This window comes from Erpetoichthys calabaricus, chromosome 5 (genome assembly GCF_900747795.2).
Source record: "Erpetoichthys calabaricus chromosome 5, fErpCal1.3, whole genome shotgun sequence".
NCBI lineage: Eukaryota > Metazoa > Chordata > Cladistia > Polypteriformes > Polypteridae > Erpetoichthys > Erpetoichthys calabaricus.
Window position 1 is genome coordinate 28,943,150 of NC_041398.2, and position 11,537 is coordinate 28,954,686.

The 11,537-nt window shown below is 38.5% G+C and overlaps 3 non-coding genes across 3 annotated transcripts; all 3 read left to right on the forward strand.

The window, feature by feature from the left end:
• Nucleotides 1-8,874: 8,874 nt before the first annotated feature.
• On the forward strand, nucleotides 8,875-8,946 carry trnag-ucc (transfer RNA glycine (anticodon UCC)). Its single transcript has one exon. It is a non-coding gene; the product is annotated as a tRNA-Gly (tRNA).
• A 935-nt stretch (nucleotides 8,947-9,881) lies between these two features.
• On the forward strand, nucleotides 9,882-9,953 carry trnag-ucc (transfer RNA glycine (anticodon UCC)). Its single transcript has one exon. It is a non-coding gene; the product is annotated as a tRNA-Gly (tRNA).
• A 937-nt stretch (nucleotides 9,954-10,890) lies between these two features.
• Nucleotides 10,891-10,962, forward strand: trnag-ucc (transfer RNA glycine (anticodon UCC)). Its single transcript has one exon. It is a non-coding gene; the product is annotated as a tRNA-Gly (tRNA).
• The last annotated feature ends 575 nt before the right edge of the window (nucleotides 10,963-11,537 follow it).

The following is an 11,537-nucleotide window of genomic DNA, read 5'->3' on the forward strand; positions in this document are numbered from 1 at the left end:
CAAAATGGAAAAGCGTGTTACAAAAAAACAACAAAGAAAACTTTTACCGATTTAATCTACGGGTTGCAGGGGCTATATCAATAAGAGAAATAAATTGCGGTCCATCCATCCATCCTTTTAACACACTTATCCAGGGTAGTGTCAAGGAGCAGTTTTGAGCTTTCGAAGCCTATGCACCGTGAGCGGTTGCTTATTTATTGTTTATTAAAGTCCTGGGTGCTCCCTCGTAGATTTTGTAGGTTTACTCAGTATGTGAATGGGTTTCCCACCCACAATTCAATGACATGTTGATAAGTTGGATTTTTTTAAAAGATAAACTTTTATTAAACTATTTGCACAATCAGAAAATATAACATAGATATTTTAAAATTTTAAATAAACAGAATTAAGAAAAACAAGGAAATAACCGGTACTAAAAAATTAAAATCAAATGAAGCAGAAAATCCTTAACAAAGCACTAGCCTTCTTTAACTTTTTGTTTTGTCGAGATCACAAACTTATTAATGTGGTAGAATAATTCAATAAATCAGTGCGTACAAAAGATATAAATAATGGTATCTTTCTGAAGAGTCTCAAATTGTATATATAAAATTTAGCTGGCATAATAATTAAGTTGATAATGTTAGTCTGAGCTAAAGGAGACATAATCAAAACATAGCAATTCTTTTCTTCGAGTCTGGGAAAAGATCTAACCAAAGGAACTGACAAATTCACAGTGAAAAAATGAATGTTCAATAGACTGCATAGCCCCTTTACAGAACACACAAGCATCGCTTACATCAAGAAACGTAGAGAGTGTTTTAATAACCAGGTAATATCGGTACAATATTTTAAACAACAACTCTCTAATATAGTTATTTATAAAAATAAAAAAATAAATAAAACAATCTGGGATAGAGTCAAATATCATTTTACAGGGGACGTTTAAAAAGTTTCCGCACTTTTTTTAAAACTCTTATGTATTTTATTAAGTATTTCGTGAAAAGCCAAGCAAAAGGACGCCTTGTATTGGCTAACTAAGAAGATTACAATATGCAAGCTTTCGAGGCAACTCAGGCCCCTTCTTCAGCAGACCCCCATGACCCTGTGGATATAGCGGGTTGGATAATGGATAGATGTAGTTACCATATACTTCATAAATTACAAATTTTAGCTATAAGAAATTGCTGACTGAGCTTTCCTTCAACATGTTTGTCTAATTTTTTGCTTTTCCATTTGAAATCATATTTTTTAATATCCTGTTATCAAGGACTTAATGGATTTTTTGTACACCCATTTTTGCTGAAATTAGCAGAAAGGCAAACTGCTTTGTTATCAGTTCATACTGTCAGCTTGGTGCCCAAATATCTTGTCTTTGTTATGAATTTGAAGTTTAATCAATAATCAGTTTTTGATTTTTTTGGACTTGTACTTATTACACCGTGCAAACTCCTTTAAGGGCGGCACGGTGGCGCAGTGGTAGAGCTGCTGCCTCGCAGTAAGGAGACCCAGGTTCGCTTCCCTGGTCCTCCCTGTGTGGAGTTTGCATGTTCTCCCCATGTCTGCATGGGTTTCCTCCGGGCGCTCCGGTTTCCTCCCACAATCCAAAGACATGCCAGTTAGGTGGATTGGCGATTCTAAATTGGCCCTAGTGTGTGCTTGGTGTTTGTGTGTGTCCTGCGGCGGGTTGGTACCCTGCCCAGGATTGGTTCCTGCCTTGTGCCCTGTGTTGGCTGGGATTGGCTCCCTGTGACCCTGTGTTCGGATTCAGCGGGTTGGATAATGGGTGGATAAACAAACATGACAAAAAAAATCTAACAATATCAGATATGAAATTCCTTTTTTTAAAAAAAGGAAAGCACACAGTCCACTCTCTAAAAGTCCGTTAAAAACAAGAATTGGAGGATACAACCTTTAGTGTTGCAGAGTCCAGTTTGCGCACTGTGTTACCCCAACACTTAATCGTTCAACTGTCCACGGATGCACTCTATTCACCAGACACTCGTTTCCCAACAGAAGTTTTGTCAAATCGTTGAATGCTTGTCAGCGTTTCTTCGTCATTCTTTTTTTTCCCCCACTCTGAGCTCCTTGTGTTGCTGTGACCTAGGCATGCCTCATTTCTCGTCTGTCAGCTTTGCTTGGTCCTTTCATGCGGCTTCCCTCTCTCGCTGGACCCACAACTGGCATCTCCTTGTGGAGCTGTCTCTTCCTCCCTGGAAATAAGTGTTGCCGTCCTTGTGCCTCACGTCCTGCCAGCCAGGTACCCTCGTCTGCCTACGAGCCCCTGTGCTCTGTCCGAGTGTCTTGGCAGTGTTCTCAGTGGACCGTCCCTCCTCTTGCCTTCTCCTGCCCAGGAGTTTAAATCTCCTTCAGCCCCTGTTATTGTCAATCCTGGACAATCGGTTTAATCAATGGCACATCTAAATTTCCTGGGTTTAATGATTAATGAAAACACAAGTTAACAAAATGTATTATTACCAACCATTAATGAGTACAAATCTGCTGATTAGAAACCAATATTGTCAAACATGTTAATTTCCAAGTCAGGTAAATACAGACATCCTCCAAGGAAGGAGCAGTTCTGTTATCACAACTTGGAATTGTTTGTAATCTCAACCAGCCTAAAACTTCAAAGCAGTGACTCCTTTGCAATAGATAATAAAGTACAGCAAATACTTACATCCTGCAGACAGCCATGACAAAATCAATAATGGGATTACCCACGAAATTTGCCTTTTAACTTCTCACCCCCAGTCCCAACAATGGGTGCCTAATGGAACCACCCAGTGTACAAAAAATGACAGTACTACCTTAGGAAAAGTCTGGACTTGATGTTTTATTGCTGTTGTCTTTTATACTTATTATGTTTATTATTTATAGTATATTGTTTATTTAAGTATTCTGCCTTGAAGCCGAGTCCTACCAACAAAAATTTCATTATGTATATGCATGCATAATGACAATAAAGAATCTCTCTAATAGCTACCAAATGATAACCAAACATCGAAATTTCGAAGCATTTCACACAAAACTCTCTAGCGACATCTTCTGGCCAGTGGTAGTGCTGCTGCTTTGCAGTAAGGAGACTGTGGAAGATTGTGGGTTCGCTTCCTGGTTCCTCCCTGTATGGATAGCGCTTTGAGTACTGAGAAAAGCGCTATATAAATGTAATGAATTATTATTATTATTATTATTATTATTATTATTATTATTATGCAAACTGAACATTAAAAATTCAATCCTGTTCTGCTATACGCCGAGCAATAAAAGCTGCAGACGAACCCATTGCTGGTGTATTGCGATGTCTTTTTCCAGGCCTCAGTATCGAAAAATTAACATTACAAACACTGACAAGCGGAACGCACAATACGACAGACAAAAGTTTAAAATAATACAATAATGTTATTGTTATCATTCCTGGTGTTACTATAAATATCCATCCGTTTTCTTGAACTCACGTTCACTTCTTACTTTTTGTGCTGACTTAATTTGGGTCCAGTAGAGGGGAAATAAAAGAGATCTCGATATCTGGTGGGGATTGTTTCCACTTACACTTCAAAAGTGCAATGAAATCATTTAAGAAAACCAGCTTGTGCATTTGCTTTGATCTATTCTTCACCACCCGAGGTCTGCGTAGCATGGCATTGCAAAGGGCCATAACAACCACAGATCAGACGTAAGAGGTTTGAATCCTGAATGTGTCAGATAGAGCAGTGTCAGCACCCGCAAAGGTCCTCGTGCGTATCGAAGAGTTGAGAATGGGGCGAAGCACAATGGGGCATGGGTTAAACACAATCAGCCCAATGCCTTTACGTTAGTCGCAACGAAGTACATGGTTTCTTAACCTTTGGCAACAGCCACAGCATTAATAGCCTACACAATAATGTGAAAATGCGTCTTTAAAAAGGTGAATTTATTACAGTCCAAACCTTCACATACAGTCAACCGCGTATCAAAACACCATAACTTATGTGATATAAAGTAGCATTACTTAGGAGTTACCTTGGTTCGAAGCCCACGAACAATAATGAGGCAACGGAAAGTTAACGGTACATATACATCTCAGCAGAAGACAGAAGAATGAAACTCATTCACAAATGTGACTCGAAAAAATATTTAATAACTTATTTGAGGCATGAGCAAGTGCTGATTGTAGGCTATTTGGAGCTTGGGTAGCATTTTATGATCCAATTAATTCGAGAAGAAAACGAAGAAATGCTTTGGCAGAGCGAGTAAAGCTCCTCGCAGCGGCAAGCAGAATGGAACGGGCGCAAAACTGCGACCCGCCCACATTTTACCATGCAAATAAGGATAACGTTACATGGGTGGGTATGAAATCCTATAGTACTCTGACTTTGTCTGTCCACTATCCACCTGAGCTCCGTCTCTACCCTGTTCCCTGTCCCGCAATGAGTACTACTTGTTAAGTTCAGCAAGTGTTATTACCAATGTTGTATAAAGTACCCGACTGCCATAAGTGAAAAAAAGTCTACGTTTCCGAAAAGTGACTTAAGTGAAAGTAAAATTAGCCCTTTAGAAAATTATTCAAGTAGACATTTTAAAGACGATATTAAGTGTACTGAAATATCAAAAAGTGTAAATAAATTTTCTCCCTGTTTCAAATTCAGTCAGAAACAAATTTTACATATTTAAAATAATTCATGCTACCTTCTTTTTGCGTGCGAGTCATATTACGATTATAGTACCTAAGCTATGAGCCAAGTAGCTGCGACGTGAAGTGACTCAGCGTGAGTGGACATCTCAATGACTATACTAATTCACTGGGCAGGGTGCTTATAGGAAAGGTGTAATGATTTTAAGAAGAAGTTAATTGGTTCCTGAAAAAACCCTCATACAGTGAAGTTTCCTAACCTAATCGCAATTAATTTGAAGGGAAAACATTTTTTAAGCATTTCCTGTTCCCAAAAGTGACTCTTGTTTTTGTTCAAATAAAAAACAAGTTAAAAGAAAATTGACCAGCGCCGCAGTGGTAGAGATGCTTCCTCACGGCAAGGAGTCCAATGTTCATGTTCCAGAAAAAAAATAAGGTTATGGAAATAAAGCATTCGCAGTCTTAATCATTTTGTTAAATATGACTACATTGCATCATTTGTATTGTTTGGAAAACCGCATGAAAAAGAAAACAGTAACGAAAAGCATGACTCCACACTTTTCCAGCAAAAAGCAATTAAACACTACCACCTAGTTATGGTATATTATATTAACTGTTAAAACTATTCACGGTATCCGATGAATCAAATCAGTGTAAACTATACTAGAACAGTATGCGCTGGCCATTTTGAAACGGTCTAGACGCTTTTGTAAACTCACAGGCATGTATGGAGTCCTGATGTTAAAATCAGGGGTAACTCACTGATTTTTCCATTGATTTTCATAAAAAGTGGTTTGTTGTAATTAACAGACATGTTAGCATACAACAACAACAACATTATTTATTTATATAGCACATTTTCATACAAAAGGTAGCTCAAAGTGCTTTACATAATGAAGAAAAGAAAAATAAAAGACAAAATAAGAAATTAAAATAAGACAACATTAGTTAACATAGAAAGGAGTAAGGTCCGATGGCCAGGGTGGACAGAAAAAACAAAAAAAAACTCCAGAAGGCTGGAGAAAAAAATAAAATCTGTAGGGGTTCCAGGCCACGAGACCACCCAGTCCCCTCTGCTACCTAGTACCTCTGCTAACTGTATGGAAAACCATACAGTTTTCCAATTTACATGATGTATTATTTGTAAATCTTTGTTATTAATAGCTGCAGGACGCAATGACTATATAAACCCCAATAAAAAAAAATGAATAAATAAACATCAGATATTTTCAGTTTTCCCCAAAGGAACATGCAAATTATGATGTGATGCCTCTTCAGCATGCCTAACAAGATCTAATACAAAGTGCAAATTATTATTATTATTATTATATAATACAAAGCTAGTGGCAGGTAAAGAAAGAAAGAAAGAAAGAAAGAAAGAAAGAAAGAAAGAAAGAAAGAAAGAAAGAAAGAAAGAATTTAATTAAAAACTTTGTTTTAAACAATATTTTGATTCCTACTGTGAAAATTGTTTGTTTTTCAGATGTCCAGTGCTGCTCTGATTTCAAGCAACTTTACAATTACTACTACTACTATGACAACTGATAATAATAATTCTTTACATTTATATAGCGCTCTTCTCACGACTCAGAGTGCCTTACATATAGATTGGAGAGCCACTTTAACCCCCACTAATGTGTAACATCTATCAGGATGATGCAACTGCAATCATTTTTGCACAAGTACGCCCACCACAGACTAGCTGTTAGGTGTTAATGGGGTGAGAGAGATAGCCAAATTGAGATCGATGATTAGGGGACCAGAATGATGAGGCAGTGGTAGGCAACAGGGCCGTTCTTAGATTTTTGGGGAACCTAGGCATGGAGCGTAACACAGACACCCCCCCCCCCCGAGGAGCTGAGGATAAAACTGAATTGTGAAGTTGCAAAATGGACCTCAGACGAGAGATTTATGTCCCTGCCACTAGTGTTAAGGCTAGAACCTTCATCGTTGCGAGTGACAAAGTTCAACAGAGCTCGTCTTTGCAAAGCAATAAAAGCCTGTTCAGTGGCTTTTTTCTTACATTTAGCAGCACCAGACTGATGAGCTCGCTTCATTTTCAAGCAGGGAGTATATAGTGTTATTAGCTAATGATTACTCACTTGTACATACAAAAATACTGATGGTACAGTAGACCATAGACCAATGTTCTTGATTATATTAATGCCAGATAGAACTAGTGAACATGTATACACAGACTAATGATAATGCAACTAGTCAACGGAAAAGATAGCCTATATGTATAATTATAGCAGAGCAGACGGAGGGACAGAGCAAACCACCCACTGTCGAGCCGCTTTGTGGAATGGTTTTTATCTTCCCAGCTTCTGCTGTTTATAGCGTGATCGATTTGTTGCGCAGACGCTTGGAGGCAGGCAAGGTGGATGATCAGTGCTAACCCACTGGGGCCCCACCCACCATTCCGTCACCTCGATTCTAACCATATTGATAATTCCGCCATCAGAGAAAATTTGTACTTCTGAAATATATGGACCTGTAAGTTGTAGGCTATCTGGTTAAAAAAAAGCCCTAGGCGGTCACCTAGTTTGCCTATGCCTAAGAATGGTCCTGTAGGCAATTTAGCCTGGACATTGTGGTACACCCTACTGTTTCAGAAGGACGCTCAGGGATCTTTCATGACCACAGAGAGTGAGGACCTCAGTTTTACACCTCTTCCAAAGGACGGCACCATTTTTACAGTACTGTGTTCCCATCATGGCACTGGCACATTGGGGTCCAAACACAGCCTACGGGGTAAGCGACCCTGCTGACCTCGCAAACACCTCTTGCAGCAAAAACCCAAGCTTTTGCTATATGGTCTCCCAGCCAAGTACTACCAGGCCTTGAACATGCTTAGTTTCTAGCAGATGACCTGTTCTGAAGTGCATGTGTTATAGCGGCTGGCCAAAAGCAAAATACACTACTCACCTGAGTACACACTCTCAACTTTGACAGGCTATAATGACAATGTTCATCCATCCATCTATCCATCCATCCATCCATCTTCTAAATTACCTTTATCCTAACAAAGCCTACAGCTTACTTTGAGTTATGATTGCTATTGTAGTTGTTATTTTCTTTGAAGGTTCCTTGGTATTCAGAAGGATATCACTATTCATGCTATACCTTGACCTCCACTTTTTTATTATGCACTGCTGGTTTTTCATTAATGACAATTAATTAAGCATAGCATCAAATACATCTTAAATTCCATGGTGCAGTGTCAAGAAACTCGGACACGTTTTGTACATGCACTATATTCTATAAACAAATCAAAATGCGATATGTCCTTTAGCATTCAAATGTCACAATATCATTCATTGTGGCAATGACACACTTTCAGAAATAAAGCTGTCTTTGTACCCTCAAGGAGTATGCCAACTGTACCACTGGCCTAGCTATGATATTTGTACCCTTATAACAGCATCCAGCTCTCTTTTCCTGAGTTTACATATTGTACTTGCACGCTAAGAGGAACGGGGGAGCAGGCGCGGCCAGAGATTTGCACAAATCCACTTTCTTCAAATACTTCAAATACTTCGTGCGAAGGCGTTGGTGGTGTAGTGTAGTAGTAAAAAAATAAGAAACGTTAAATAACTTATTTCTGCTAAATTGGCTAATTTACATGAAAGGTGACTCTGGACGTCAAATCCAATCTCTACGTCCTGCATTCACAGTAAAAACAAAACCCATCCGTCGGTTACCGAGTCATATCCTACTTCATTACGAACCTGGAAAAACAACTCTATGAATTTAATGGGAAAATACAAAAACCTGTCAGTCACTTGCGTTGGTGGTATAGTGGTTACCATAGCTGCCTTCCAAGCAATTGATCGGGGTTCGATTCCCGGCCAACGCAAAAATGCAGTTTTAATACGAGCTCCGGCCAAGTTAAATGCATTGTTATTACTAACTTTGTTACGCACTATGATAAGTCTGTACTGGGTATACTGAATATTGGCAACAAATGCAGTGTCTCTAAGTGTAACTTTCTACAGGAATGAAGTATCTGACGTATCAAATCACTCGTAATTCTTTTCAGACATTGTGAAGAACCTTATTACTACAACAAAAAAAATATGAAACGTTAAACAACTTATTTCTGAAAATTGGCTAATTTACATGAAAGGTGACTCTGGACGTCAAATCCAATCTCTACGTCCTGCATTCACAGTAAAAACAAAATCCATCCGGCGGTTACCGAATCGTATCCTACTTTATAACGAATCTGGGAAAAAAGTCTATGGATTTAATAGGAAAATACAGCAAAACGTCCATCACTTGCGTTGGTGGTATAGTGGATAGCATAGCTGCCTTCCAAGCAGTTGACCCGGGTTCGATTCCCGGCCAACGCAACGCTGCAGTTTTAATACGAGCTCCGGCCAAGTTAAATGCATTGTTAGTAACGTCTTACTACCTTAGTTACGCACTATGATAAGTCTGTACTGGGTATACTGTATATTGGCAACAAATGCAGTGTCTTTAAGTGTAACTTTCTACAGGAATGAAGTATCTGACGTATCAAATCACTCGTAATTCTTTTCAGACGTTGTGAAAAACCTTATTACTGCAAAGAAAAAAAAATAACAAATGTTAAATAACTTATTTCTGAAAATTGGCTAATTTACATGAAAGGTGACTCTGGACGTCAAATCCAATCTCAACGTCCTGCATTCACAGTAAAAACAAAATCCATACGGCGGTTACCGAGTCGTATCCTACTTCATAACGAATCTGGAAAAAAACTCTATGAATTTAATGGGAAAATACAGAAAACTGCCCATGTGTAGGTGGTATGGTGGTTAGCATAGCTCCCTTCCAAGCAGTTGACCCATGTTCGATTCCCGGCCAACTCAAAACTGCAGTTTTAATACGAGCTCCGGCCAAGTTAAATGCATTGTTACTAATGTCTTACTAACTTAGTTATACACTATGATAAGTCTGTACAGGGTATACTGAATATTGGCAAAAAATGCAGTGTCTCTAAGTGTAAGTTTCTACAGGAATGAAGTATCTGACGTATCAAACCACTCGTAATTCTTTTCAGACGTTGTGAAGAACCTTATTACTACAACGAAAAAAAATATGAAACGTTAAATAACTTATTTCTGAAAATTGGCTAATTTACATGAAAGGTGACTCTGGACATCAAATCCAATCTCTACGTCTTGCATTCACAGTAAAAACAAAACCCATCCGGCCGTTACCGAGTCTTATCCTACTTCATAACGAATCTGGAAAAAAAAGTCTATGAATTTAATGGGAAAATACAAAAAACTTTTTACGACTGGCGTTGGTGGTATAGTGGTTAGCATAGCTGCCTTCCAAGCAGTTGACCTGGGTTCGATTCCCGGCCAACGCAACACTGCAGTTTTAATATGAGCTCCGGCCAAGTTAAATGCGTTGTTACTAACGTCTTACTAACTTAGTTATGCACTATGATAAGTCTGTACTGGGTATACTGTATATTGGCAACAAATGCAGTGTCTTAAAGTGTAAGTTTCTACAGGAATGAAGTATCTGACGTATCAAACCACTCGTAATTCTTTTCAGACATTGTGAAGAACCTTATTACTACAATGAAAAAAAATATGAAACGTTAAATAACTTATTTCTGAACATTGGCTAATTTACATGAAAGGTGACTCTGGACGTCAAATCCAATCTCAACGTCCTGCATTCACAGTAAAAACAAAATCCATCCGGCGGTTACCGAATTGTATCCTACTTTATAATGAATCTGGAAAAAAAGTCTATGAATTTAATGGGAAAATACAGCAAAATGTCCATCACTTGCGTTGGTGGTATAGTGGCTAGCATAGCTGCCTTCCAAGCAGTTGACCCATGTTCGATTCCCGGCCAACGCAACGCTGCAGTTTTAATACGAGCTCCGGCCAAGTTAAATGCATTGTTACTAACGTCTTACTAACTTAGTTACGCACTATGATAAGTCTGTACTGGGTATACTGTATATTGGCAAAAAATGCAGTGTCTTTAAGTGTAAGTTTCTACAGGAATGAAGTATCTGACGTATCAAACCACTCGTAATTCTTTTCAGACGTTGTGAAGAACCTTATTACTACAACGAAAAAAATATGAAACGTTAAATAACTTATTTCTGAGAATTGGCTAATTTACATGAAAGGTGACTCTGGACGTCAAATCCAATCTCAACGTCCTGCATTCACAGTAAAAACAAAATCCATACGGCGGTTACCGAGTCTTATCCTACTTCATAACGAATCTGGAAAAAAACTCTATGAATTTAATGGGAAAATACAGAAAACTTTTCATCACTGGCGTTGGTGGTATAGTGGTTAGCATAGCTGCCTTCCAAGTAGTTGATCCGGGTTCGATTCCCGGCCAACGCAACACTGCAGTTTTAATACGAGCTCCGGCCAAGTTAAATGCATTGTTAGTAACGTCTTACTAACTTAGTTACGCACTATGATAAGTCTGTACTGGGTATACTGTATATTGGCAAAACATGCAGTGTCTTAAAGTTTAAGTTTCTACAGGAATGAAGTATCTGACGTATCAAACCACTCGTAATTCTTTTCAGACGTTGTGAAAAACCTTATTACTGCAAAGAAAAAAAAATAACAAATGTTAAATAACTTATTTCTGAAAATTGGCTAATTTACATGAAAGGTGACTCTGGACGTCAAATCCAATCTCTACGTCCTGCATTCACAGTAAAAACAAAACCCATCCGGCGGTTACCGAGTCGTATCCTACTTCATAACGAATCTGGAAAAACAACTCTATGAATTTAATGGGAAAATACAGAAAACTGCCCATGCATTGGTGGTATGGTGGTTAGCATAGCTGCCTTCCAAGCAGTTGACCCGTGTTCGATTCCCGGCCAACGCAAAACTGCAGTTTTAATACGAGCTCCGGCCAAGTTAAATGCATTGTTACTAACGTCTTACTAACTTAGATACGC